Raw genomic sequence first — 27,401 nt, 5'->3', positions numbered from 1 at the left:
TCTTCTTTCTAGAACGTTCCCTCTGACTTCAAGTGTCACAAGGCATCTTCCTCCCTGCCTGACTGCTTTGCAGAAACCAACTATGACCAATCCTGGAAAAAGCCAGATCCCAAGATAATGTAGGCCTGGTGCACACACGCAGCAGAAGGAAGCAAGAATATTCTAATGTGGTAGAGTTGGATCGTGTCACTGGTTCGGAGGTGGGGTTCCGTTTCAAGGTTCCCCACACAAAAAACTTCATTCCAGAAGAAAACATATATAACAAGGGAAAAGTTTATAGAGCTGGTCCTTTATCCATTCTGCATATTTCTTACTTGCACAGGGGAACACTTATCTGGTATATTTCCTTACTGATTGTTTGGAGTACAGTGGACCCTCTGCACCTGCGGATTTAACCATTCATGGATTGAGCCACCCATGGCTTGGAGGTACCTCTGTCACACTACACTACTGGGAGCCTCCAAAGAGTGGTCCTGCATCATGCCAGGTCCTCAGAACTTGCCTTGCAGTGGCCTCTGGAAGCAGCTTCCAATTTTTGGACAAGACTTCTGGTTTGCGTCCAGTATCTGGTGGCCCCCACGAGGCACTCTGAGGCCCATGGAGGTCAGTAGAGTGCACTGTAGGCCTGTTACCCTGCACACGCCCGATCTTGTCTGATCTCAGAAGCTAAGCCAGGTCAGGCCTGGTTAGTACTTGGATGGGAGACCGCCTGGGAATACCGGGTGCTGTAGACTTATACCATAGTCTTTCGAGACTGAAGGTTGTCAACCAATACCAGGCCTGGCATGACCCAGGAGCAACCTCTAGATGCTCCCAGTAGGTCAGTGCAGTGTATCAAATGCTGGGCTCCAGCATCCAAGTAATTTGTTATCCACAATGATTTCAAGAACCAAATCCCTGCAGTTAAGGAGGGCCCACTGTATAGTTCATTCTGCCATCAATTTTCCATCCTATTATGCTACATGTGTAGATGTGTGTGTGTGTATATTTGTCTTTTCATGCCACACACACATTTGGCTAGATAATGGTAATTTGAAAAGAAGTATAACTTCGCCTCATATTTTCCAGTTCCAATTTTTGGGTAGAAATAAGCAGATATTGACCTTTGCATTCTCCTTTCTGACCTTTGTAGGACTCCTTTTTCCTTCCTGGATAAGTCATATGGGTCATCCCATCCAGCCTGGCATCAAATTATGATCGGGCTGGCATCAGAAAACAATGCTACTGAGCTATAACATGTTGCAGTTTGACACTGCCTGGGAAGCCCACAAGGCTTGTTATGGCCTTGTGGCTTGATGAGTGCAGAGCACTGAAGGGTTAAGAAAGGAAACTGGGGCTAAAGGAGCATGCAATCAGAGCAAATGAATGAGAGCCGGCAGACATTCAGAGGGTTGATGCAGGAAGGCTTGAAGCTGGAACAGATCTGAGATCTCGCCCGCTTTCTGCAAGCTTTATTCATTCTTAAGCATGTGTCGCAATACAACGAGGGTTACTGAAAGTTACAAAAATTACACTGCTAGGGAACCGGCTATAACTAGCTGGCTTTCTAGCTAACCACAACATTGATAAGAGGCGCTTCTCCAAAATACCATCGCACTGGGCTTTAGACACTCTGCATGTTTCAAGGCTGATGGCAGAGTGGGCTCTGCGCAGACGCAGAGTGTGCTCTGCTGTGTTGTTGTCAAATATGCCAAGGCATCTCAAAGCCCAGCGCCTGTGCACATAAATACCACAATAACATATTTGGTTAACAACTCAGTTCTGTAATGGAGAGCAACTGAGAGTAAGAGCAATGTATGGATAAGGGATCACAACCTGTCATAAAGAAAGATCTTTTTTTAGTATTCATGAAAATGTTTGTTAAAAAAATAAAGTATGTTCCTCAGGAATTCTGCTTATTCAGCCTTAAGATCAATAATGTGGTTTCTACATGGAAGGAAATTGTTCTTTCTGGTTAAAATTCAGAGCAATAAATTATCCATTATGCTTTGCTCAGAAGACATGGTCCTGTTGGCACAAAATCTCCTATGGTTATGAAGATGTTTTTATCAAAATAGCAGTTACTGTTGGGCAGAACATCTAGCCATTATGTCAAAATGTCGATTATGGTTTTCAAACATAAACCTTCATGTTATAACTGGATGCTAGACAGACACTTAGGGCGCAATCCTAACCCACTTTCCAGCACTGATATAAGGGCAATGCAACTCTGAGGTAAGGGAAAAAACATTGCTTTACCTTGAGACCTCCATGACTGCCCCCAACTGCAGGATGCAGCACATGCCCCACTGGTACAGCTATGCCAGCGCTGGAAAGTTGGTTAGGATTGAGCCCTTAGTTGATCAGATAGACTCATTCAAATATTTTGGTATTTATTTTTCTGTACAGAAAAATAGGGAGACACTGGAAAAATATATTAGTTCTCTAAAGCAATTGTTCATTTTTTCCTCTGTTCATTTGACCTCTGTTGTTCTAAGAGTTTCTGAAGCACGTGTATAAACTCTGTTGTCAAATGGTACTCGGGTTTGAGAGAACTGTCATTTATTAAATTATTGAGTAAAGTAGCAATTTATGGACAATTCTAGACTGCACAAATTATATTTGAAGGAACTGGCCTTTTGAGACTTTGTACTATAGTTATCCTGGTTTGGCTCAGATTCACAGTTACAGAAAAGAGGATCTATCATTTTCCTCTTTTTTTTTGGAGAAAGGCCATTTATGTGCATAGAATATGCTTAAAACTGGACTTCTAGATATTAACCTTAAGAAGACTCTAGTAATAAAATTTTGGGGACACTTTGGTTTGGGAATGGGAAATTAAAATGGGGTCCACCAGCCACCCAGAAGAGCGCTGCAGAAACAAAACTCTTGTCCCTCCTCTGCCCCATTTCATAATCTGCCTGAAAATTGCTGAGTTGCCCCCAACATTTTTGGCCACCAGTGAGTATGGTGGAGAAACTGTGAGGGAGATATTTTGCGTTGGCCTTCATTCTTGATTGATGAAGAGAGAGCAGACTTCCAATATGCTAATAAAATACCATCTAACATAAGAACATAAGAGCCCTGCTGGATCAGGCCAAAGGACCATCTAGTCCAGCTTCCTGTATCTCACAGTGGCCCACGAGATGCCTCAGGGAGCACACAAGACAACAAGAGATCTGCATCCTGTTGCCCCCCCCCCCTTGCATCTGGCATTCTGAGGTAGCCTACTTCTAAAATCAGGAGATTACATATACACATCATGGCTTGTAACTCGTGATGGCCTTTTCCTCCAGAAATTTGTCCAGCCCCCCTTTTAAAGGCATCTAGGCCACATGCCATCACCACATCCTGTTGCAAGGAGTTCCACAGATTGATGACATGCTGCATAAAGAAATATTTTCTTTTGTCTCTCCTAACTCTCCCAACACTCAATTTTAGTGGGTGTCTCCTGGTACTGGTGTTTTTCCAGGGCTGTGGGGGCAACTTGGGTTCCACTGTTATTGGAGTGACTCGGTTTCCCTTCACGCCAACTGATTAAGGCTACAATCCAATGCACATTTACCTGGGAGTAAGCCCTATTGTCCATAATGGGACTTACTTCTGAGTAGACATGCATAGACTTGGGCTGCAAGGCACTCGCTGCAGAACATGCAAGCCGGCCAAGGTTCAGACCCCCCTAGCCCCCACCCTTTGGGGTACATCCCCTCCCTTCTCAGGGCAACAAAGGTGTTAACAGGGGTGCTCTCCGAGCCATCCAAACAGGTCCGAATCTCCATTCCCCCCCCCTCCCCAAGTTGCTCTCTCCTTGGAGGAAGCGGCTTCTGCACTGGTCCAGGGGATGCTCAGCCCAGAGGGATGCAGGGACAGTAGCGCGCCAGGTGGATGCAGGCAGTGCCCTCATTTGCATGCGCAGAGCCCATTGGAGGACGCAGGCCCCGCCCTCGGCGACAGGTAACGGGGAGCTCGGAAGAGGCTAGAGGAGCGGGCGCGAGTGGCTCATCGCAGGGCCCGCCCAGCGGGTGAGGCTGAGCCTCCTGAGCTCAGGTGTTCGCCTCCCCAGCCGCCTGGGCAGGCAGAGGGCGCAGGAGCGCGACCCCTGGTGGCCGCCAAGGCAGCGCGAGACCAGTGGAAGTGTGACGCTGGCAGCCAGCAGAGCAGAGCAGGCAAGCGCCTTGGATGTGTCTTGGGAGGGAGTCACTGGCCCCTCAGGCAATAAGCGCCAGGAGCGGTCCCCAGGAGTCCGCCGGCCCCGTTTTGCCTGCCTGCCCCACTTCTCATGGCTTCCGCTGCAGGGGAGGCTTTGCACACATAAAAGTCTTTGCATCGCATAGAATTCACTGGTGGAACGGGCTGCCACTTGAAGGCTTGGGTGGCTGGAGACTGAAACTGAAGGAAGTCCCACTTACTCCCATGCAAGTGTGAATAGGATTGCAGCCCAACAGCCCAATCCTAGGCATGTCTGCTCAGAAGTAAGTCCCATTATAGTCAATGGAACTTACTCCCATGTAAGCGTGGATAGGATTGCAGCCCAACAGCCCAGTCCTAGGGATGTCTACTCAGAAGTAAGTCCCATTGGACTCAATAGTTCTTACTCCCATGTAAGTGTGGATAGGATTGCAGCCGAAGCTCCTAAGCAGCCTTAGTGCCTCCTCCTCTGCTGCAGGGAGACACTTTCAGCTCAATCCCAGCACCACCTGGGGTGTTGGTGGACAGCTTGATGAGAGTGTGGACCCAATGAGTGGCAGCAGTGAAGAAAGCTAATTCCATGCTTGGGATCATTAGAAAAGGTATTGAGAATAAGACGGCTAATATTATGATGCCGTTGCACAAATTGATGCTCTTTTTCCTCTCACATAACACCAGAACCAGGGGACATCCACTAAAATTGAGTGTTGGGAGAGTTAGGACAGACAGAAGAAAATATTTCTTTACTCAGTGTGTAATTGAGCTGTCCACTAGCACTCCAAGATCTCTCTCCTGAACCTTTAGCCCAGTGATTCTCAAACTTTAAGCACCGGAACCCACTTTTTAGAATGACAATCTATGGCAGTGATTTTCAACCTTTTTCATCTCATGGCACACTGCCAAGGCACTAAAATGGTCAAAGCACACCACCAGGTTTTTGACAATTGACAAGGCACATCATGCTGCCAGTGGGGGCTCACATCTCCCGGCCCTATTAATAAATGACCTTCCCCCAAATTCCTGTGGCACACCGGTGAACCACTCATGGCACACCAGTGTGCCATGGCATAGTGGTAGAAAATGGCTGATCTATCGGGGCCCACCGGAAGTGATGTCATGACCAGAGGTGACATCATCAAGCAGGGACATTTTTAACAATCCTAGGCTGCAATCCTACTCACACTTAGCTAGGAGTAAGTCCCATTGACTAGCATTGTTAAAAGCATATACAAAGTAGCCTGTTAATACAGAACTGTAACATTCCCCAAATGCAGTCACATACCATGGTACAATCAAATCTAATAGATGAAAAACAAAATATTGAAATGAATGGGGACCCACCTGAAATTGGCTTGTGACCTACCTAGTGGGTCCTGACCCACAGTTTGAGAAACACTGCATTAGCCTATATGTGAAATCAACAGTGTTCTTACCAATGTTCATATTTACTGACAATATTTACTGAAAATATATCCCACAATTCACTGCACTGTTGAAAAAATGGTGCATTGAATATTTTAAAACACACACACACAAAGTGCGAAGTAGTAATTTGACATCAACAGCAACTTGCTACTCTCCTTTGCTTGCAGAGGAAATGTGTAAACTAAGGGCCCAATCCTACCTTTCTGCAGAGCCATTCTTGGGCATGCTGCCATGGTGATAGCCATCACAAAAGTGCTGTAAAGCACTTTGCGATGGCTCTATGTTAGGGAAGGCAGGAATGGGGCAAAACTGGGTGGGGGAGAAGGGCAGTCCAAAGGGCAGTTCAGGCACCAGAGGAGGCAGGGATGGCAGTGACATCCTATCCCCCTACTGCACCTGAAAGCCCTACACAGGGTACTCAGATGTGTGCCAGCTATTGAGCTATAGCTGCTGGGGCTCAACATGGGGTAAAGAGACAAAAGTTCTTTTACCCCAAGGAGACCTCTGGCTGCCTCCTTAGCCCTGACAGGATATAGTCATTTTGGTGCCACTGCACCATGGTGCTGGCAGCTCAGATAGGATTTGGTTGTAAATTTGCTCCACTCTTTCAACCTCCACACTCCCCCTTCCTCTCTCTAAGGCTTATGAGAAACCTTACTGCAGACCTGAATGAAGAGATTTGCCAGGGAGTTGTGTACAACTCTGTTTACCAAATCGGTTAAGATACCAGCACACGTGTGAAGACTGGATTCCATAGCCATGTTCAACACAGGATTATGGCTGCTTTTCAAGTGCAATCTGGAATATTTTCAATATCAAACATTTAAACTTTTCTGGGACTCTTGGGCTCCTTAAAATGCATGGGCACCCAAACTCAAAAACTCATATCTAAAATGGTGCCCCCCTTGCACAGGTTTCGCAAACCAGTTGAGCAAGACTCTTTCTAAATGGGGAAAAAAAATCTCGTCCCATTTATTTCTCCTTGGATCACCATCTCTACTAACACTCTTGACACCGCAGCCCCCCCGGGTGTTCTGTGCAGAAGAACAAACACTGCCAGGCAGGGAAGCAATGAAGGATGTAACAGGCCTCACCTTATATATCCTTGAGACAAAGCCCATGTGCTTGCCCCCAGGACTTTCCTTGGCGCCCTATTAGAGCATCTCCTCGAACGAGGCCATGTGCAAAACTTCGGAATGTTTAAGGCACATGCTGTCCTCGGTTTACAAGCTCACAAAGGCACAGAGAGCACTTGGGCACTAATGAGATCACCTCGTCTGAATACATTAGCCAGCTTCATATCAGATTAACTCTGTACTTCTGCTGGTGAAAAAGCTACAATAAAGTACCCAACTAGCGGGCTCTCAGGTCGTATTGACAGAAAGACATTGCAAAAAAAAAAAGAGGGCTGTGTCTCTCTGAGATCTGCAGGTCAAAAGACAAGCAGCTAAGACCATAGGATGGCGATTGTGAAATCTGTTCCTCTGAGACCTCAAGACTTCAGAGATCTCTGGAGAGGTCTCTGATTTTACCTCCTGATTTTAGAAATGGGTTATATCAGAATGCCAGATGCAAGGGAGGGCACCAGGATGAGGTCTCTTGTTATCTGGTGTGCTCCCTGGGGCATTTGGTGGGCCGCTGTGAGATTCAGGAAGCTGGACTAGATGGGCCTATGGCCTGATCCAGTGGGGCTGTTCTTATGTTCTTATGTCTGCACTGCAGAGAATTCAAGACTCCCGCAGCACAGTTTGAAAAGGCTAGTTCTGCAATACCTCTGTGATAGTGCAATCCTATTCTTTGCTAGTAGTACCCTGTTACCCAGCACATGCCCAATCTCATCTGATCTTGGAAGCTAAGCAGGGTCAGGCCTGGTTAGTACTCGGATGGGAGACCACCTGGGAATACCGGGTGCTGTAGGCTTATACCATAGTCTTTCGAGACTGAGGGTTGCCAACCATTCTTTGCTAACACGGGCACAGCAGCTGCTCCGCCACAGCAAGCCATTGTCAAAGTACCATAAAGCACTTTTCAATTACTCGTGTGTAAGCAATGCTGACGGGAAGGCCTGCCGATGCTGTATCCCATTGCATCTTGAAAAAATTCTCTTACCCCAAGGGGACCTCCAGCCCAGTAGCATAGCTAGAGGGGGTGCAAAGCACTAAGTTTGGCAGGCGCCTGAACGTGCCGTGCCCCTCTCCCTTCCCTTTGGAGCCACTCCTGGCTGCGAGAGCAAAATTGAGGCGAATGCAACCTGGAGATCTATACTAGAGGTCTCAGTTTTCTTGGAATATCCCAATATGCTACCATCAGGACATATCACAGCTGTTCTGTTTTTTGGGTCTTGGAATGCTTCCTGCTTTACTTACACTCATAGTTAGGTTCTCCGATAAAGCTGTTTCAAGCTGACTGAGTCTTGGCTCCTTGTTTTATTCACCAGCTGTTTGTCTCTGTCAGGGTTGAAAGGCTTTTCAGGCTTTTCAGGCTTTTGTGGGAGCCTGCAGGCCGGGCTGTACTAAGGGGACAGGTTATGATTACGGTAGTGGCCGTAGCTTGGGAGTAGAGCATGCACTTCAGATGCAGAGGATCCTAGTTTTATTCTCTGACCAGTCTCCAGGTGGACCCTTGGATAACTGTAGCCATGTAGGCCAGTGGTTCTCAAAACTTTTTAGCACCGGGAACCACTTTTTAGAATGACAATCTGTTGGGACCTACTGTAAGTGATGTCATTAACCTGGAAGTGACGTCATCAGTTTAGGCTTCAAACCTAACCCATGAACAGCCAAAGGACCACTTAACACAGCATGTTTGTGCTGTTATTTTGCATAGCTCTGAATCCTAACATTACAGCTCAGAAGTCAAAGTAGAATGCAGTCTTGGATTCTTCTCCAACTTCACAGCCCTCCCTCCTTTCCAGCACCCCATCTTCCCACCTATTCTGGACAGAGTATCCTACCTCTCTCCCACCTGCTGCCACCCTGCCCAGTAGCTCTGCACCCTGTATTTTCAGCTCTGTATTTTCAATGGTCATTTTCAATGACAATTTCAATTTCAATGGTCATTTTCAATGACAGGGGTGACTGCAACAACTACCGCGGCATCTCTCTCCTTAGCGTTGTAGGAAAGCTGTTTGCCCGAGTTGTACTAAAGAGGCTCCAGGTACTTGCAGAGAGCGTCTATCCAGAATCGCAGTGTGGATTCCGAGCCAACAGGTCCACCACTGATATGGTATTCTCCCTTAGACAACTGCAGGAGAAATGCAGGGAACAACGACAGCCACTCTTTATAGCCTTCATAGATCTCACAAAGGCTTTCGACCTGGTCAGCAGAGACGGCCTCTTCAAGATTCTCCCCAAGATTGGATGTCCACCCAGGCTCCTCAGCATCATCAGATCTTTCCACAAGGACATGAAGGGCACTGTTGTCTTCGATGGCTCCACATCAGACCCTTTTGACATCCGAAGCGGAGTGAAACAGGGCTGTGTTCTTGCACCAACCTTGTTTGGGATTTTCTTCGCTGTCCTGCTGAAGCAGGCCTTTGGAACTGCAACAGAAGGCATCTATCTCCGGACCAGATCAGACGGAAAGCTCTTCAACCTCTCCAGACTGAGAGCAAAATCCAAAGTCCAGCTGAAATGTCTGCGTGACTTCCTCTTTGCCGACGATGCAGCTGTCACTACCCACTCTGCCAAAGATCTCCAGCAGCTCATGGATCGTTTTAGCAAGGCCTGCCAAGATTTTGGACTGACAATCAGCCTGAAGAAAACACAGGTCATGGTTCAGGATGTGGACTCACCTCCCTGCATTACAATCTCTGAGCATGAACTGGAGGTTGTCCATGACTTTGTGTACCTTGGCTCAACGATCTCCGACACAAATTCTCTCGATACCGAGCTAAACAAGCGCATCGGTAAAGCAGCTACCACGTTTTCCAGACTCACAAAGAGAGTCTGGTCCAACAAGAAGCTGACGGAACATACCAAGATCCAGGTCTACAGAGCTTGCATCCTGAGTACACTTCTGTACTGCAGCGAGTCATGGACTCTTCGCTCACAACAGGAGAGGAAACTGAGCGCTTTCCACATGCGCTGCCTCCGACGCATCCTCGGTATCACCTGGCAGGACAAAGTTCCAAACAACACAGTCCTGGAACGTGCTGGAATCCCTAGCATGTATTCACTGCTGAAACAGAGACGCCTGCGTTGGCTTGGTCATGTCGTGAGAATGGATGATGGCCGGATCCCAAAGGATCTCCTCTATGGAGAACTCGTGCAAGGAAAGCGCCCTACAGGTAGACCACAGCTGCGATACAAGGACATCTGCAAGAGGGATCTGAAGGCCTTAGGGATGGACCTCAACAAGTGGGAAACCCTGGCCTCTGAGCGGCCCGCTTGGAGGCAGGCTGTGCAGCATGGCCTTTCCCAGTTTGAAGAGACACTTTGCCAACAGTCTGAGGCTAAGAGGCAAAGAAGGAAGGCCCATAGCCAGGGAGACAGACCAGGGACAGACTGCACTTGCTCCCGGTGTGGAAGGGATTGTCACTCCCGGATTGGCCTTTTCAGCCACACTAGACGCTGTGCCAAAACCACCTTTCAGAGCGCGATACCATAGTCTTTCGAGACTGAAGGTTGCCAATACACAAAATTTTCAATGGTGGCTGAGCTAGGTGTTATGCAACTCACTTGAAATTGGTTCGTGATTCACCTAGTGGGTCCTGACCCACAGTTTGAGTAACGCTGATGTAGACAACATATTATAGACCAATGGTTGGACTCAGTATGAGGTAGCGTCATCTGTAGCTGTAGGGCAGGAGGTCTGGTCTAGAGGGTAGAGCCTCCATTTGCCTGAAGATAACATCTGAAGGTCGCCAGTTCGAGGCCACCGGCACCGTGCGACCTTGAAGCAGCTGACAAGCTGAGCTGAGTTATTCCATCTGCTCTGAGCGTAGGAGGATGGAGGCCAGAATGTGCGACCAGATCAAGAAAGAAACATCTGAATGTTGTGGTTTCTTGAAAGATAGAACCTTCTTTCAATTGTAAAAATCCCTACGGGGATTTAAATTGCCTGCCTATGTAAACCACCTTGAATAAAGTCCGAGGAGAAATCTGAGGACCAAGAAAGGTGGTATAGAAATACCTGTGTTATTATTAGTTCATGCTCTGGGATTACCTTCTTCCTATCACAGCATACACCCAGAAGAGGAACACATATACAGAAAAGAGGACTCATTTGCAGACAGGTAATTATTTTTATCAGATACTCTCAGAACACACGTTTTCAGTGTTTTTTTCCAATTTTAATTTAGATAAGTATAAGCTATGAGAAATATTTTGTTTTAAATTGAACATACAGCATCTGTTTTCAAAAGCAAAACAATACAAAAAAAGACTTCCATGTCACATAGTTGGTGCATTTTTAAAATATTTTTAAAATATTCAACAGAATATTTAAAAAAAAATGCTGTAAGGGAATAACTCTTAATTGGGTTATGTTCAATATTTTAATTAGATCTAGGCAAAAACTTTCTACGATGCAATTCTGACAGTCAATAGCTTGAAGTGGTGGTGATTATTTTGTGAAAGAAAATCTCAGAAGCCGTAAAAATGTTCATTTACCTCCTCAAGCTCTATATTTCTGACACATGAAATACATAAAAGGGAGACCTTTAAAATGATTAATGGCACTCTTGAAAGGATTAGGACTTTGCTGAATAATTAACACATCGGCTCGTTCCAGTTCTGAGACATGACTAGGCATCTGAGAGCGCGAGTTCCTAAACATTTCTCAAACCATTCAAAAATGAAAAGAAAGTTTAAAGGATGTGTGTGTGTGTGGGGGGGTGTATTTTAATTACAAGGAGCAGAATCCAAGCCTGGCCTTTCACTGCCAGCTCAGTGATGTGGAACAGTTTTGAAAACAACACAGACTTTGGGTAGAGGTGCCAATTCTTACATAAGAACTCTGGATGTGAAATTTGGAGGCAAGGAGGCCAAATGTCCCCCCCCCCATTGCCTACAAGACACTTTTTAAAGCGGTGTCAGTGTGGTATTTTAGCAGTGGCAGCCCTCCTACCCCTGGGTGCTGACAGCGACAATTTGCCCTGGATACCCCAAGCCCTGCTGGGACTATGAAGAAAGGTTGAGGGAACTTCGTATGCTCAACCTGGAGAAGAGACGGCTGAGAGGGGATATGATAGCACTCTTCAAATACCTGAAGGGCTGTCATAGGGAAGAAGGGAAAAATGTGTTCTCAGCCACCTCTGAAAGTAGAACTAGAACCAGCAAGTACAAACTGCCAGAGAAGCGATTCTGATGGACATCAGGAAAAAATTCCCGATAGTAAGGGCAGTTTGGCAGTGGAACAGATTGCCGAGGGAAGCAGTGACTCTCCCTCACTGGAGGTCTTCAAGCAGAGGCTTGACAAGCACGATTCTGTAGGAGAATTTCCTGCTATAGGCAGGGGGTTGGACTAGATTATCTTTAGGTACCTTCCAACTCTATGATTTTATGATCTGGGAGCAAATGTGATGCCCCCAGCAACTGTGACCCTACACATGCCCAATCTCATCTGATCTTGGAAGCTAAGCAGGGTCAGGCCTGGTTAGTACTTGGATGGGAGACCGCCTGGGAATACTGGGTGCTGTAGGCTTATACCATAGCCTTTCGAGACTGAAGGTTGCCAACCATCAGCATAGGTGAAGTTAGTGGCAGCAATGCGCCTCAGACTGCACTAAAGAGGCACAGGTAGTTTGTATCCAGAGAGTTGTGAACTGGTATTTTAACACATTTAACATAAATGCACCAAGCCGTTACCTTATGACTGTTTTCTAATAGCCCAATGTTAACCCTGTGCTGCACCATCGCAAACATTCTGCAAAGCACTTTTGCGATTCCACAGGAGTAGGCAGTGCCAGCAGGAAGTCCTGTGCTGTCCTGCTGGTGCTGAATCCACACCGATGACTGACAGTGCTGTTGAGTTCAGCAATAAATGTCACAGGGGTGGGGGGGCTGTAACGAAGGTGGGGAGGGGTGTAACGGGGTGATGGGAGGGTGCAACAGGGGTGAATTGGACCCAAGAGGCAGGCAGGGTCAGCGGATTTCTCTGGTGCAGATCTGAGTAGCCTCATTAGATAGGCTGCGGTGAGACACAAGGTAAAGGAGCAACTGTGCACTCAACCTGTATCCAGCCTGTTCAATCCCAGTGCTGGATACAGCACTGGCTGCATGGCCCTCTGCACCAGCACTGGATAGGATTGGGCTACCCTCCTCAGTACTGTCTCAAAGGAAAGACCACTGAGACTCAATAGCATTTAGTACTGAACAAGCTGGCACTTCATCAGATTTCGTATTTATTGACATCTTCCAGAAAAGAAACAATTAAGGAAGGTGTGAACAGCCCCAAGGCAGAAATCTTCTCAGGGGAGTAAGCCCCTCCGAAGACAGGGAGAGTTATTTCCATATAGTTATGCATAAGTTTGCTCTGTAAAGTACTTGAATTATGAATTCTGGGGTGAAATTTCATATTCACGTTTGAAATTTCCTCTACTGAAGTTTGCATTCAGAGTTTAAATGATGAAAGTTGAAATCCAGACATAGACACAATCGTTCAAGTCACGGTAAGGCAGTAGCATAGCTATTTGTATTGGCAACCTTCAGTCTCGAGAGACTCTGGTATCGCGCTCTGAAAGGTGGTTCTGGCACAGCATCTAGTGTGGCTGAAAAGGCCAATCTGGGAGTGACAATCCCTTCCACACCGGGAGCAAGTGCAGTCTGTCCCTGGTCTGTCTCCCTGGCTATGGGCCTTCCTTCTTTGCCTCTTAGCCTCAGACTGTTGGCAAAGTGTCTCTTCAAACTGGGAAAGGCCATGCTGCACAGTCTGCCTCCAAGCGGGCCGCTCAGAGGCCAGGGTTTCCCACTTGTTGAGGTCCATCCCTAAGGCCTTCAGATCCCTCTTGCAGATGTCCTTGTATCGCAGCTGTGGTCTACCTGTAGGGCGCTTTCCTTGCACGAGTTCTCCATAGAGGAGATCCTTTGGGATCCGGCCATCATCCATTCTCACGACATGACCAAGCCAACACAGGCGTCTCTGAGTGGGTGCAAAGCACTAAGTTTTGCAGGCGCCTGAACATGCTGTGCAAGGGGCCCGTCCAACGCGGTGTTCAGACTTCTACTCAGCCACCAAAGCTTGTAGGGCAACCTTGAGCCAGACCCCATCCATCAGGCTAACCTTCCCAGAACTGGTGTGAGGATATAGTGAGCCTGGGGGCAGTAACATAGCTAGAATGGGGGGGGGGAAAGAGCTAACTCTGCCCCTTCGGAGCCATTCCTGGCGGCCAGAACAAAATGGAGGCATTTGCCAGGAATGGCTCCAAAGGGGAGGGGCTCCTTGCATGGTGGGTTCAGGTGCCTGCAAAACTTAGTGCTTTGCACCCCCTCTAGCTACACAACTCCAGTAAGGTCCAGGTTTAACCTCATAGACAATGGTTTTAAAGCCGTATAGCAAAGGCCCTTAATGCCACCAACACAATCTAATTATGCCCTGATTTGATGCCAATTTTGATGCATGTTTGCCAAGGAAGGGTGCTTCTGCTGGCCATCAACCGGTGGTTCTTTGCCATTGGCATTATTTTAAGGTCTGTTCATACTGCTGATTTCATCCAGGAGGACCCATGCTTTGCATGCCATGTTCACATTCAGACTACAATTTCTGAAATGCATCATTGAGTACAAATCGTGTCTGCCTTGTGAAACATCTGTTCGCGCATAACTGCTGGGGAGTGGACTTCTGCCATGTCTGGAGGGACTTCTGTGAAGGCAGCTCTCTGTAAAAATCAACAAACACAGCAGGCTGATCTTCTTCTCTTAACTGTGAAGATCAACTGCACGCTGAAAAGTCAACACACAGAGAGGACTTGCAGTGCAAGCCTAGGCATGTCTGCTCTGGAGTAAACCCCATTATTTTCAATGGGGTACACTTCCAGGAAAATATGTATAGGATTTTCACCTGAAAGAAACAACAGACCCAGCCCTTGGAATGTCCTGTAACCCTGCATGAGTGTGGGATGGTGAGATACTCAATGCTTGTGGAGGTGGACCACCTTTTAAGGGCAGTTGACACAATAAATGGATTGATATGGTAAAGCTTTCTCTGAACTGTACCAATTTAGTTTGTGGATAGAGTGGATGAATATTTAAATACTTATGCAAAACGAAAGCTTGATTCTCAACAATAACAAAGCTTTTTAACCAGTTAACAGCTGCAATTCATGCCAGCAATGACTTTTCCAGTGACTATTTGTGGGAGTCTCTCTTGTGTCTTTTTTTTTTTAAGAGTGTGAGCATCTTTTGGGCCATCTACTCATTGCTACTCATTACTCATATGTTTGAACACCTTTTGCTGAAAAATGGTAGAGTGGGTCCTCCTTATCCATGGGTTTGGAACCCACAGGTTCCAAACCAGCATCTGGAAGGTCCACAAAGGACCTCCGGACATGACTGGAAGTGCCTTCGGGTGGAGTCCAGAGGTATTCTGAGGTGTGGAGAGGCTTCTGACATGTACTTCCAGTTTTTTGCCAAACCAGAAGTGCCCCTCAGAAGTCTCCAGCAGGGCTTCTGAGGCACAGAGAGGTTGCATGCAGCCTCCCCATGATCCAGAAAACCTGCTGAAAACTTCTGACAGACACTTCTGGTTTTGGGGCCCCACGGAATCCATTATCTGTGGGTTTGGGTTCCACGAACAGATCCCCTGCATATACCGGGGTCCGACAGTATATACTATTCTAAATAATATACAAAATTCAGCACATGTATTTGTCCTGCCCTGTTCTTGCCTCTCCCTCCCTCCCTCTGTGGTTTCCTCCACTACCCATCTCTTCCTGCTTAGGGACATCACTTTCAGCTCCCAGCTGACATGACTCCATGACAGTTATTTGGACCGCTATGTGAAACGGGTTTTACACTCCTGTTCTAGAACATAGTTCTCTGACCCAGATCCTCAGATCCTTGCCGGCCTGCTCCAGAATGCATCTATATTGAATCACAGTGCTTGCCTCCTGCCCTTTGGGTTCACAGTTGCCACTTTCAGACATTACCTCTGCCTGTACTGGATCATGGCCCTTTGGCCCTTTGGTTCGACACAATCACATGACTCATGGCTGATGTCTTTGACTTTTTTTAATTTGAAAAAGCAGAACAGTTCCCCTGCCACCATCTTCTCATGCAGTTTGCTACATAAATGCTTTTGTTTGGAAAAGCAAGATGCAAATATTCTAAATAATTAACTATACATGCTGCTTGCTTCTTCCGATGGTCCACTTGTATATTTGTACATTATGCAAGTATTACTAAAGAACAATTTGTCTCCAGCGTTCTCTTATCCAGAGGAAATCAACCAAAGTAGGGCTACATTTGGAATTTCTCACCTCTTGGGGAAGTGGGGCGCGAGTCACAGAAGTCTATTTTTTGTTTGATGAAAGCATTTCTGTTCTACAGTGACTAGGAGAAGACATGAAAGCCCGAGCTCTCCCCGGTGCTTCTGAACTTCACCTAGTTCAAAAGCTAGCCTGGGATGCCTTCTAAGAGCTGGAGGCTGTCGCTCTGTTTGCAGAAGGAATTAACCCTTCAAAACAATAAAGGAAGAGACGGAGCTTAGCTAAGCCGATTTTTGCTGTACAAGAAGGACTGAAGTCCATCCTGCTTGGATTATTTTTTTGTACTTGTGACTAAAGCCGACAGAGCGCAGACCTCTGTCATTTATTTTGAGGCACAGCTCGCCCAGAAGACTTGCCCGAACAAAGGGAACACTTATCCCAGTTGGGTGGACTGTTCCATTTCATTCTGGAAGAGGTCTGATGCTCTCAGCTGATCATGCAGGAATAAAAGGCTCACAGAAAGGAGGGAACTTGATCTATTCAGAAAGAAGGCGTCTCGGGGGGATGGAACGGCACTCTCCAAATGGAGGAGGTGGAACCCAGTAAATGGGGAAAAATTCATTTACTGGGGTAAAGCAATTACAGGCTGCATGTTGGCTTCTAACAAAGACAGGAGTGGACAACCACAGAAGGAGCTTTGACAAAACTGATTAGATGTCACCTTGAGGCAGAGTTATGCGACTGCCAAGAGCTGCGGACTGACAAACGGCCCCCCAAAGTCATGGCTGGGCAGCAATTCCTGCATCTGAAAAGCAGCCCTACAGAGACCAAGCAGTCTGATCATATGTAGGCGCCAGAGGTGGTCAAACCATGGCTCACCAGCCACTTTGGCATTAATGTGCATCTCTCAGAAATATGTTGTCTGAGCTCCTTTTTGCATCACAATTAATATAAAAGAATTTTTTTCAAACTGTATAATTTTTTACGGGGTATGAACCAAGAGACTATTGGATTAAAACATAAGTTTAATGTTCACGGTGAGTAAATATATTTAAGAATTGAAATGCTTCTTCAATATTGTGGCTCTCAAACTCTGAAGTTTATTGTGCGTGGCTCTAACATTAAGCAAGTTTGGCCAACCCTGATAGGCACTCCGTCTTTCTAAGTCGGCGGTCTTCGACCGGTGTGCTGTGTGGGTTTGGAGAAGTAGTAGTAGTATTGGCAACCTTCAGTCTCGAAAGACTATGGTATCGCACTCTGAAAGGTGGTTCTGGCACAGCGTCTAGTGTGGCTGAAAAGGCCGATTCGGGAGTGACAATCCCTTCCACACTGGGAGCAAGTGCAGTCTGTCCCTGGTCTGTCTCCCTGGCTATGGGCCTTCCTTCTTTGCCTCTTAGCCTCAGACTGTTGGCCAAGTGTCTCTTCAAACTGGGAAAGGCCATGCTGCACAGCCTGCCTCCAAGCGGGCCGCTCAGAGGCCAGGGTTTCCCACTTGTTGAGGTCCACTCCTAAGGCCTTCAGATCCCTCTTGCAGATGTCCTTGTATCGCAGCTGTGGTCTACCTGTAGGGCGCTTTCCTTGCACGAGTTCTCCATAGAGGAGCTCCTTTGGGATCCGGCCATCATCCATTCTCACAACATGACCGAGCCAACGCAGGCATCTCTGTTTCAGCAGTGCATACATGCTAGGGATTCCAGCACGTTCCAGGACTGTGTTGTTTGGAACTTTGTCCTGCCGGTTGGGTTTGGAGCACAGTGTTCAAAATCACTGTAAAACTCTTCCGGGTTCTGCAGCTCTGTTTCTGGGGCAACTGTTGCTAGTCCTGCTGGCAGAGGAAGAGCGACAGGTAATTCGTTATTACAGAAATTGCCCTAGAAACAGAGCTACAGAATCTGGACAAGTCTCCCAGAAGCTGGAAGTGACATCATAAGAAGCAAAGACCATAGAGAAGCCCATAGAGGCCAGTGTTTCATGAGAAGAGAAACTCCTTTTTATATTAATTCCACTCAATAAAACCTGTTCTCTGGAATTACTTTGGGCTTGAAATCTCTCACTGTCCCCTTTCCCCTAGAGAGCCATAAACATGCACATTTTGGGTGCACATCTATAGGCACATGTACATGTCACCAGAGCATCCAAGGTAATGTGTCAGTCCTCCCGTCTGAAGTCTCTCGGATGTGGTGACTGCAGTCTTCTGCCGCTCTGCTATAGTGATGTAATTTAACAAGAAGCATGTTAGGAAAGACCCCAGCATTTCATGTTATCTTCTGAATCTAACCCACAGTTTTTCTATATGTTTAGAAGGGAGAATCTTGACTCTTGAACCCTTGGTCTGTTTCACATCTTGCAGGATTCCACATGGAATGTGCAACATTCCTGGCAAATATAGAGCATAGCAAACATTTGCACATGCAGGTTGTGTGTGTGTGTGTGTGTGTGTGTGTGTGTTTATGCAGGGGGGAATGTACTCTCAAGTTGCAAGGTCACTGCAAAACCTGCATATCCAACCATCACCCTTCATGCTCTACACTAGAGTTTTGTGGCCCAAGTTGCAGTTCCATAATATGGGGTGTAGCTCTGTAGCAAAGTGGCAAAGACACAACCCAACCTTCTGGCAATGGGGTGACATCAACTCCACCCTGGGAGCCTGTGCTGATGACTGTTTTACGTATATTTCCTCCAGTTGAGCAAAATGAAAAGTGATTGCCAACACTGCACTAGATTCTTGTCAGCTGACAGACATGCCTTCTATGTGCTTACTTAGCCTAGGGGGGTTTTCTGGTCATTTTAATGAGGCAGAATGTAAATTGCTATTCAAGGGGGAAAAAAAGTTGAGAAGGCTTGTAATGTACCAGTATTAGAGAGAATCAATTCCTGTTTGGATAGGAAGATGTCAGTGGCATATAAAGTGGGTGGAGGGGGGGAGCTCCAGGTGCCAGTGTGCCAGGGGGGGTGTCTGAAAGGTCACCCAAAGATGCTTGAATGTTTTTTTCAAGAAAAAACTTATTTCTTTTAAACTCATTTAAAGAATTTTTGACTTAGATTGCATGGAATTAAGGGAGAAGGTGAAAATGAGGCAACTTTCTCCATGGAAATTTCTATATTTTTCCCCAGAAGCCCCCTTAAAATCACCTTATATAATGATGTGTCAAAAGGCCTGGGGCATTTTGGAGAAAAAATGACTACCAGCTTGAGCCAGCCCCTGGGCTTGGGTTCCACTGCTGTATCAGTGGGCAGGAGGTCTGGTCTAGAGGGTAGAGCCTCCGTCTGCCTGAAGATAACATCCACAAGGTCGCCAGTTCGAGGCCACCAGCACCGTGTGACCTTGAAGCAGCTGACAAGCTGAAGCCGAGCTATTCCATCTGCTCTGAGCGTGGGAGGATGGAGGCCAGAATGTGAAACCAGATCGGAATGAAACACCTTGAATGTAGTGGTTCTTGAAAGAAAGAACCTTCTTTCAAATTGTAAAAATCCCTATTCAATAAGGGATTTAAATAAAAAGCCTGCCTATGTAAACCGCCTTGAATAAAGTCTTGAATAAAGACCAAGAAAGGCGGTATATAAATACCTATTGTTGTTGTTGTTGTTTTGCACGCACAAGTGCAAGGTTAATGCAAGTGAAAGGAACATTTCTCTGAGCCGTTTGGTGGCTTCTCCCCCATCCTGTCCCATGTGATAACAGGCATGCATATTCATGCTGCATGTGCTATCTTAGCTCCTCCACTCTTCATAATTATTTTTCCTAATTACTTGAGGGCTGATGAAAGTCATCCAGACTGCCCCTCTCTGCACACTGTAGGACTACATTTAAAGTCGGTTTAGTAGCACATATAGAAGGACAGTTGGGGTGGACTGCTTCCCTCCCCCTGCAATTAGGAAAAATAATAGAGAGGAGCAAGGGTGAGTGCACAGCATGAGCATGTGTGTCTGTTCACTACCACCAGCCCATCCATGAGGTCACCTGATGTGGGTTGTATCAGTGGCGGATTATAAGGGGTCCAGAGGGTGGCAGTTTCCCAGTGCCTTTCACCCTGAGTCTGCAGTCACTGCCGCCTGCTGTCAGTGCAAACCTCAGTGATGTGCTTTCCCCTCCGTCAAGTAAAAAGCAGACCATTCTCCTCCTTACTGTCCTCCTCGCATGCTGCCATCAACCCCAGAAATACGGGAGGCAGTGTCGTAGCTAGAGGTAGAGCTTGAGGGGCACCTACTCTGGGCGCTATGCCAAGGGGACACAAGACTGAGGCTCCACTGTAGTTGCAGAGGAGGTGCTGGCTGCTTCGTGCCCCCCTGTACCTTCTCCTATGGAGGCACCCCTTGAAGGAGCAGAAGGCATAGAGGCGCAAAGCCAATGTAGTGAGTGCCCTTCCTCAGGGAAGAACCAGGAAGTGATGTCACATGTCATGATGTGGCACCTGGCACCTGTGACAGCATATTATGCCTCTGATGGGGCATCCAGCTTCATTTACAGTAAATGAGATTGGAAGTCCCACACTTCCGGGTTTGACAGCATTGTGAGCATACAGTATTTGGTGGTTTTTTTGTTTTTGTTTTTTTTGTACTCAGCGGTGGTTGAGAGGGAAGATAAAAAGAGTCCAATCTCTACAGAGAGCATGGAGGTTGCTCAAATCAACAGTAATAGAGGCCCAGTGGAAGTGTATACTGCAAAGAAAGAAGGGTTCCACTAAATCCAGGAGGGTGCCCGCATGGCTAACCAGCAAAGTTAGAGAGGCCGTAAAGGGCAAGGAAGCTTCCTTCCGTAAATGGAAGTCTTACCCTAATGAGGAGAATAAAAAGGAACATAAACTGTGGCAAAAGAAATGTCAGAAGGTGATATGGGAGGCCAAGAGAGACTATGAGGAACACATGGCCAGCAGCATTAAGGGGAATAATAAAAGCTTCTTCAAATATGTTAGAAGCAGGAAATCCACCCGAGAAGCGGTTGGCCCTCTGGATGGTGAGGGAGGGAAAGGGGGGATAAAAGGAGACTTAGAGATGGCAGAGAAATTAAATGAGTTCTTTGCATCTGTCTTCATGGCAGAAGACTGCCCGAATGGCCCCTCCTGACCAAGGAATTAAGTCAGATAGAGGTTTAAAGAGAAGATGCTTCAGACCTCATTGATAAATTAAAGATCAATAAGTCACCGGGCCCTGATAGCATCCACCCTAGAGCTATTAAGGAACTGAAGAATGAAGTTGCTGATCTCTTGACTATAATATGCAACTTGTTCCTCAAAACGGCCACGGTGCCAGAGGATTGGATAGCAAATGTCATGCCTATCTTTAAAAAGGGAAAGAGGGGGGACCCAGGAAACTATAGGCTGGTCAGCCTAACATCTATACCGGGTAAGATGGTGGAATGCCTCATCAAAGATAGAATCTCAAAAAACATAGACAAACAAGGCTTTCAGAAGGCGTTCAACACGGTCCCTCACCAAAGGCTACTGAAAAAACTCAACAGTCAGGGAATTAGAGGGCAGGTCCTCTCCTGGACTGAGACCTGCTTGAAGATCAGGAAACAGAGAGTGGGTGTCAATGGGCAATTTTCACAATGGAGAGAGGTAAAAAGCGGTGTGCCCCAAGGATCTGTCCTGGGACAGGTGCTCTTCAACCTCTTCATAAATGACCTGGAGACAGGTTGAGCAGAGAGGTGGCTAATTTGCAGACGACCACAAACTTTTCCGAGTGGTGAAGACCAGAAGTGATTGTGAGGAGCTCCAGAAGGATCTCTCCAAACTGGCAGAATGGGTAGTAAAATGGCAGATGTGTTTCAATGTAAATAAGTGTAAAGTCATGCACATTGGGGCAAAAAATCAAAACTTCACATATAGGCTGATGGGTTCTGAGCTGTCTGTGACAGATCAGGAGAGAGATCTTGGGGTGGCGGTGGACAGGTTGATGAAAGTGTCAACCCAGTGTGCGGTGGCAGTAAAGAAGGCCAATTCTATGCTTGGAATCATTAGAAAAGGTATTGAGAACAAACCTGCTAATATTATAATGCCGTTGTACAAATTGATGGTAAGGCCACACCTGGAGTATTTTGTCCTGGTTGCCGCATCTCAAAATGGATATAGTGGAAATGCAAAAGGTGCAAAAGACGGCAACTAAGATGATTACTGGGCTGCGGCACCTTTCTTATGAGGAAAGGCTACGGCATTTGGGCCTCTTCATCCTAGAAAAGAGATGCCTGAGGGGGGACATGATTGAGACATACAAAATTATGCATGGGAAGGATAAAGTGGATAGAGAGATGCTCTTTACACGCTCACATAACACCAGAACCAGGGGACATTCATTAAAATTGAGTGTTGGGAGAGTTAGAACAGACAAAAGAAAATATTTCTTTACTCAGCGTGTGGTTGGTCTGTGGAACTCAAAAATCCATTACAGGTTACAAGCCATGATGCGTATGTGCAACCTCCTGATTTTAGAAATGGGCTATGTCGGAATGCCAATGCAAGGGAGGGCCCCAGAATGAGGTCTCTTGTTATCTGGTGTGCTCCCTGGGGCATTTGGTGGGCTGCTGTGAGATCCAGGAAGCTGGACTAGATGGGCCTATGGCCTGACCCAGTGGGGCTGTTCTTATGTTCTTAAACTACAATTCCCAGGAGGCCTTGCAGGTCTTCTTGTTATCTGGTGTGCTCCCTGGGGCATTTGGTGGGCTTCTGTGAGATCCAGGAAGCTGGACTAGATTGGCCTATGGCCTGATCCAGTGGGGCTGTTTTTATGTTCTTATGACCCGAGATGTCATCTGGTGGCTTTCTGGGTTGTGCTGCCCCACTGGGCACATGGAGCCATTTCATAGGACTAGAGATCCTCCAAACTGTCCCACTGCCCTCTCTTTTCACCCCATTCATAGTGTTATAAACCTGCACACAGTTGCTATCTTTTGCTAAACAAGCAGCCTCAAACACTTAAGCCTTTTTTCACAAGGGAAGATGCTTTACCCATTCCCTGTCGTCTTGTTTGCCCTTTTCTGCACCTTTCCCAGCTCAGTGACATCCTTTCTTAGATGGGAAGGGGGAGGCAAATGATTGAGCCAGCAGCCGACGACTAGTTTTGACCCTAGGCTTGCTTTTGGTTGACGCACAAGCTAAAAATTTTTAATAGGGTATCTTTGCAGCTGACACTATTAAGGCATATTTGGAAATGGACAACTGCAAGAGGAGCTTCTGCCCTCCAAGCCCTTCCTGGGATTTTCAAGTGCAATAAAAACAACTAGGTCTAACTAAGCGAGGCGGCAACTACCCCTGAGTTATTTTTAGCTCTGCCTCAACATGTTCAACTCCCAATGTAAAATGGATCCAACATTCAAGTGTGCATGAAAGAGGTAGCTTCAAAGGTGCCGTCTGTGTGCAATGTCATCATTAGCATTTATGGTGTCATTGGGGCGCCTCTGATTTAAGCAAGAATGATTCCATTTCAGCATCGTTAGAGCCTTCATTAAAAAAAAAACCTGGGCAAAAAGCAATTTTACCCACTTCCTATTAGAGCGACCTTTTCTTTCAAACAGAAGACGGTGTCGCCCTGTGTTTTGTTTTTTTTTAATCAATTTTAATAGCTTTGGGAGGATATGAAAAAGTAATAATTATTTTTGTAACCAGAAATTCTGAAAAGGATCCAGTATACTGTACATATGACACCCCTTCCACCTCTTTAAATAAAGGAGTTCCAAGAGCCACTCTGGAAGATGCAAAAAATGGCCCTTGGAAGTGGTTGTCATGGTTATGGAATCCCAAAAGAAATCATGTATTTCTGCAACTGCCCGGGGAAATATTTATGGCATAATATCGAAGGAAAGCTTCAACCACTCACCACAGACCTACCTTCAGACACGCTAATGATGGCAATGTGGACCCACCGCCTCACAGACACAAAAATAGAGCCTCAGTTTTAGCTCCGATTACACATTACATTGGTTCTGATGCATTTTTTAGGAAGCCAAATTCAGCCTCTGGGGACTGCTAGTCAGGGTGGAGGAAAAGTAGGTGGAAGAGACTGTTTCAGCCTTCCCCCCTCTGGATACTTTGAGCTCAAAACCACCCTCCCTAAGTTGCTTTTTTAAATCTGGAGAGAAAGTGCAGAGAAGATGCCGGGTCCCCCTTCCTTTCCTCCGGTGGGAAGCAGTTTGAAGAGAAAGATGTTCACCTGGGGAGCTCAAAAGGGTTTGAGCAAGCAGCTTTTCTATCCCTGACTTTCCTTCGCTCTGATTTTCCACCTAGCGGTACTTTCTGCCTTCCCAGGCTAATTAAAAAAAGATTTTAAAAACACCTACAGAACTTTGTATGAAGTATAGTTTGACCCTCATTGAAGTGGTCAACCTGTGTCCATTTCAGGGCTCAAGAGATGTCATCACTGCCTTCTCCATGTTTTGGTGAGTCCTAGGCGAACAGCATATAATTGGGCCATCTTTTGTCCTGCCCCTTTGGCACCATCCCGTCCTCCTTTAACCACACCGAACCACCCTTAGCCCCTCTCATTCATCTGCTCTGTCCTCCCCCTTCAAACAAGTCTTGTCCAACATGAGCCCCCTTCAAACAAGACATGTCCAACATGCCTGACAATGCAAAAACATCATATTGTTATTTGGAAAATTGAACACGGTATACTAGTGGTTCTCAAACTTTTTAGCACCTGAACCCAAATTTTCGAATGACAATCTGTAGGGACCCACCGGAAGTGATGTCTTTAACTTGGAAGTGATATCATGTCCAGACGAGACATCATCAAATAAAAAAAAATTAACACATCCCATACAACAATATCAAATCTAATTAAATATGGAAAAGTTTACAAAAAGTAAACACCTCACCCCAGGAGTGTCTTTTCTAGTGGCTGCCTGCTAGTATTCTTTTGCATCTTTTTAGATTGTGAGCCCTTTTGGGGCAGGGAACCATTAATCATTTATTTTTCTCTGTAAACCGCTTTGTGAACTTTCCATTGAAAAGCGGTATATACCGTATTTTTCGCTCCCCTCAAAAGTGGGGGGAAAAGTGTGTGCGTCTTGTGGAGCGAATACTGGGGGCAAGGGCCGCACCTGGGGGCAAGGTCCTCATTTGCACAGGCGCCACAGGAGGCGGGCAGGCGGAGAACAAAGGGGGCAAGTTCCGCACTGGGGGCAAGGTCCTCATTTGCGCAGGCGCCACAGGGGGAGGGCAGGCTTACTTTAAAAGTAAGTTTTCCTCCTCTAAAAACTAGGTGCGTCTTATGGTCAGGTGCGTCTTATGGAGCAAAAAATACGGTAAATACTGTTAATAATAATAAATAATAATAAGTTTAAAAATTTATTTGAACTAAAGAACACTCCTAACCCTCCCAAACAGTTGCTGATCAGTTTAAAAAAAATTCCCCAAACATCTCAAAGGCTGCAATTCGATCCGCACTTACCCAGGAGTAAGTCCCATTTACTATCATTGTTAAAAGCATGAACATAGTAGCCAGTTAGCCTGAAGAAAACACACGTCATGGTTCAGGATGTGAACTTACCTCCCTGCATTACAATCTCTGCGCATGAACTGGAGGTTGTCCATGACTTTGTGTACCTTGGCTCAACAATCTCCAACACTCTATCTCTCGATACTGAGCTAAACAAACGCATCGATAAAGCAGCTACCACGTTTTCCAGACTCACAAAGAGAGTCTGGTCCAACAAGAAGCTGACGGAACATACCAAGATCCAGGTCTACAGAGCTTGCGTCCTGAGTACACTTCTGTACTGCAGCGAGTCATGGACTCTTCGCTCACAACAGGAGAGGAAACTGAGCGCTTTCCACATGCGCTGCCTCCGACGCATCCTCGGCATCACCTGGCAGGACAAAGTTCCAAACAACACAGTCCTGGAACGTGCTGGAATCCCTAGCACGTATTCACTTCTGAAACAGAGACGCCTGTGTTGGCTCGGTCATGTCGTGAGAATGGATGATGGCCGGATCCCAAAGGATCTCCTCTATGGAGAACTCGTGCAAGGAAAGCGCCCTACAGGTAGACCACAGCTGTGATACAAGGACATCTGCAAGAGGGATCTGAAGGCCTTAGGGATGGACCTCAACAAGTGGGAAACTCTGGCCTCTGAGCGGCCCGCTTGGATGCAGGCTGTGCAGTATGGCCTTTCCCAGTTTGAAGAGACACTTTGCCAACAGTCTGAGGCAAAGAGACAAAGAAGGAAGGCCCGTAGCCAGGGAGACAGACCAGGGACAGACTGCACTTGCTCCCGGTGTGGAAGGGATTGTCACTCCCGGATTGGCCTTTTCAGCCACACTAGACGCTGTTCCAGAACCACCTTTCAGAGCGCGATATCATAGTCTTTCGAGACTGAAGGTTGCCAATACAATACAGTAGCAGTTAAGTACAGATATGTAACATTCCCCCAATGCAGTCACATACCATGGTAGCATCAAGACTAATATATTAAAAATAACATACACATTGAAATCAATGGGGACTCACCTTGACTCGTGACCCATCTAGTGGGACCTGAACCACAGTTTGAGAAACACTGCTTATATTGTTTGGACAGATTTCTAGAGGAAAACTCCATCACAGGTTACAAGCCATGATGGTTATTGTACAGTCTGAGATTAGTAGGTCGCTCATTATGCAGGCCGGGTAGGAATTTTTTTCTGTCATTTGAATTGGCTGTGGATGACAGTTTTTTCACCTACTCCAGACTAGTGAGGGAAGGAGGTTATGCTCAGTAGGTTTCATGCATTAAAAATTGGTCACTGTGTTTAATAAAGTAGCACAAGTTGAACCCAATTGCAACCTGGTGTCTTTGCTGGGGGATGTGAGCGTAAATAGAATGCTAGATGGAAGGAGGTGGCAGTGAGATGCAAGTACATTGTGGTCTTGTGTGTGCTCCCTAAGGCATCTGGTGGTCTGCTATGGGATACAGGAAGCTGGACTAGATGGGCCCTGGGCTCATTTAGCAGGGTTCTTCTTATGTTCTTATTAACTAAAGCAAAAATGTTAGTTACAAGTAATTGACTATGTAATTCCATGTAGCCCACAGGTTACACAGAGGTTAGGAGGTCTGGTCTGGGGGCAGAAGGTCTGGTCTAGAGGGTAGACCTTCCGTTTGCCTGAAGATAACATCTGCAGGTCGCCAGTTTGAGGCCACCGGCACCACAAATGGTGAGACCTTGAAGCAGCTGACAAGCTGAGCCGAGTTATTCCACCTGCTCTTTGGTGTGAGCGAAGAAGCGTCTTGGCTGCCCTCCATTTGAAGGAGCTGCCTGTCAGCTTGCGTGGGAGGAAACTGGAGGCCAGAATGTGATACCAGATCAGAAAGATCCATCTGAAATGTTGTGGTTCTTGAAAGATAGAACCTTTCTTCAATTGTAAAAAATTCCTATGGGGATTTAGAACAGCCTGCCTTTGTAAACCGCCTTGAATAAAGTCTGAGGAGAAATATAAATACCTTTATATACCTGAGGAGAAATAGGGCCTT

At 46.5% G+C, this 27,401-nt stretch overlaps 2 pseudogenes; both read left to right on the top strand.

Annotated features, from left to right (window-relative positions):
- The first annotated feature begins 7,391 nt into the window (after nt 1–7,391).
- Nucleotides 7,392–7,512, top strand: LOC136638265 (5S ribosomal RNA; annotated as a pseudogene).
- Nucleotides 7,513–12,117: 4,605 nt separating this feature from the next.
- LOC136637333 (5S ribosomal RNA) lies at nt 12,118–12,237 on the top strand (annotated as a pseudogene).
- The last annotated feature ends 15,164 nt before the right edge of the window (nt 12,238–27,401 follow it).

This window comes from Tiliqua scincoides, chromosome 1 (genome assembly GCF_035046505.1).
Source record: "Tiliqua scincoides isolate rTilSci1 chromosome 1, rTilSci1.hap2, whole genome shotgun sequence".
NCBI classification, from domain to species: Eukaryota; Metazoa; Chordata; class Lepidosauria; order Squamata; family Scincidae; genus Tiliqua; species Tiliqua scincoides.
Note: the sequence above shows the minus strand (reverse complement) of the source record. Positions and strands in the feature narration are given on the sequence as shown.